This window comes from Arachis ipaensis, chromosome B01, assembly GCF_000816755.2.
Source record: "Arachis ipaensis cultivar K30076 chromosome B01, Araip1.1, whole genome shotgun sequence".
NCBI lineage: Eukaryota > Viridiplantae > Streptophyta > Magnoliopsida > Fabales > Fabaceae > Arachis > Arachis ipaensis.
Genome location: NC_029785.2, coordinates 76,887,671 through 76,890,808, shown reverse-complemented (window position 1 = coordinate 76,890,808; position 3,138 = coordinate 76,887,671). Strand labels below are relative to the sequence as shown.

At 26.1% G+C, this 3,138-nt stretch overlaps 1 long non-coding RNA gene across 1 annotated transcript; it reads left to right on the top strand.

Annotated features, from left to right (window-relative positions):
* On the top strand, positions 1–780 carry LOC110270880. Its single transcript, XR_002360600.1, has 3 exons — positions 1–157; positions 266–538; positions 638–780. It is a non-coding gene; the product is annotated as an uncharacterized LOC110270880 (long non-coding RNA).

Here is a 3,138-nt window from a genome sequence, read left to right as displayed (position 1 = left end):
CTTGGGTTCATCTTGGAGGACATATAAAAGTTGGTTGAAAAAACAGTATTTTAAGGAAAACATGTCACTAGATTACAATATGAAGAATTGTCCTCGTACTGTTCCACTTGATCGTTGGAAGATTCTTGTTCAATTTTAGAGCCCTGATATGATTAAGGTATACTAATTCTTAGCATGTAATTTTTTTCATACTATAATTAGTTATACTAATTAATTTTTCTATTTTTAGGCTTAATTATTCAATTATATTTTTATGATTTTGAAGGAACAAAGCAAGAAGAATAAAGCTAGTAGAGCAAAGAATACAAGTCAACATACAACAAGATAAAAAATATTTGCTGAAATACGTGAAGAAGAGCTAAAATTAATGTGTTTACATTGTCTTATTTGCATTGGTTCTTTTTTAGTTAATTGTGTTTTTTGTTGATAGGCAATGAAAAATCCTGATAGAAGAGAACCATCTCGGGTGAACATGTTCTTTTTAACACACAAGCCAAGAGATGGAAAATCAATGAGTGAGGGAACAAGCAAAATTTTTGTAAGATATGTATTTCTTTAATATATATATATATATATATATATTGTGTGATATAGATATTTTGTCATAAATTAATGTAGTTTGAAATTTGGATTTTAGTTAGAGCTTGAGGATGCCATAACTTCACATCCTGAAAAATTAGAAAGTACAAACCAAGATGATATACTTTCCCAAGTGTTGGGAAAAGATCAACCCGGTTGTGTCCGAACTTATGGTAGAGGTGTTATAGCTTCAGATTCGTGGGGGCCTAAATCTCAAGTTGAGATGGAGAGGTTAATTGAAGAAGTTAAAGAGAATACTCAAGCTGAAATTCATAATATACAACAAAAAATGTAAGAGGAGATGGAAACAAAACTTCAAGAAAGAATGGAAGCCATGAAGTCACAGATGTTGTGTGGATTTAATATGTTTTTAAATCAACTACAAAAAAGCCTCCCAGGAGTAGATATTCCGAATCTCTCTTTCATGTCAACTACTCTATATGAGAAGGAAGTAGAAGCTACTACAACAACACATCATGAAGTTACTACTGCTACTGAAAAAGAAGTGTTTATATCTTTCTTTGTATTTTTCCTTAATAATTAATTATAAAATTTATACTTCATAGTGTTATTCTAAATGTAGTCAATTATTTAATCTACACTAAAATAACTCAAATCTTAGCATTTATAGACTAATAATATCACTAATTTATCATTTTCACATTTATAATATTAATAATTTTATTGCTGTGTATGTCAATGATATCTTGATCATCATCTGTTTTAATTCAACTAAATAATGTAAACATATATAACAATTAGTATATATAGGTGAGAAGCATATGGTCTCATGTATATTTATCTTTAGATAAGGTAAGTAGTGAATTATAGGAACTTCATTAATGATTTTTATTTTTATATAAAAGTTAATTAGTAGTGTGTTTGTGGATAATTGCTGTCTTGAGAGCTAGCATTTTGTGTGGAAAAATAAAAACTGAGATGGAATAGTGTGCTAATAAGCGATGTGGCAATGAGAGAATGATGTAGATGATGCGTTATGGGACATGACTTGAATGTATATAAGAGATAGATAAATGGATAGATAGAAAGATATAGAAGTAGCGGCAGAAGAGCATAATTTGCAACAGTAGAATTGGAACAGATAGATAGATAGATAGGTAGGTAGAATGAAGAAAGAAAGAAGGATTTTAATTTATTTATTGAAAAAGCTACATAATCATGCTTTATATAGAAATTTACATGTCAAATAGCTAGTATACATACACTGATCATCATATGCTCTAATAATAGATTTGATGTTTATTATTTTCTTATGTTATAGGTTCTAAGTAAATCAAAGTCAGCTAGTAGAAATATTTTAGAATCATCTACTATTACCGAAGGTGTTTCTAAGTCTTAAGCTAAGTTATTACCTCGACAAGGAAGAAGAATGTGATTGTTTCACCTAAATAGAAGCAGGTATATTTAGAACTAAAATCGAAGTTAAAGTAGCATCTGTGATTCATACTTTGTAATAAGCATATTGAGATTAATTGAAGTGATGTTTTACCTTTAAATAAAGTTGATATTACTTTTTCCTTCTTATTCAGTGAGAATATTAGTATTGGTGTCTTAAAATAGTTGTTATCTTTTTGCAGACTCTTTATTCTTCTTCAAATCAAGAGATTTTTGACTTGAAATTGGAGAAAAAGAAGCATGATCAACATAAGAAAAGATTAAAGAAGAAGAAAGTGGTGTGTTAGCAATATTGAGATGACAAACAAAAAAAGATTAGATTTTATGTTCTAATTTGTTTGTTTGAATTGTTAATATTGATTGAAGATGAAAAATTAGAGAAGATTTGGATTTTATAATCTTTTTTTTATTTTAAAATTGTTCTGTGGTAATTTTAGACAATATTAAAGAAAAGAAATTTAATTTGCTTATTAATGTTCTTTTTATTATGAATTTATCTTCAATATTTTGTGCATTTAAATTAGTGGCAATACCCTTCTAATGTATATAAAAATAAATAAATAAATGGTTACATATTAAAATATGAAAATAGTAAATAGATATTATAGTTATAAATGTTACCAAAAATTTATGGTAATATTTTTTTATTATTAAAGAAGAACAAAAAAATTTATGGTAATATTTTTTTTATTCTTAAAGAAGATTTTTTGTAACATTTTTTCAATGTTAGCAAAAAAGGTAGATCATAACATTTATTAAAGTGTTGCTATAGAAGATTTATTGTAATATTTTTTAAGTGTTATAAAAAATATCTATGGTAACATTTTTCTAAGTGTTACAAAAAATATCTATTGTAACATTTTCTTAAGTGTTATTATGAATGATCTATTGTAACCTTTCTTATAATATTACTATAGAATATCTTTTGTAATATTTTTACTAATGTTATTAAATCTTTAGAAGAATATTAGTAAAACTCTTTAGTAACATAGAATATATTTAACATTTGTAAAAATATTACTGATATACATAGGTAACATTTTAATATGATTTGGTAACATTTTTTAAATATTAGTAAAAATCAAGTATGTAGTAGTGAATGGAAAAAGGGGCGAGTCAAAAAAAATCTAAATAGCATCCTAG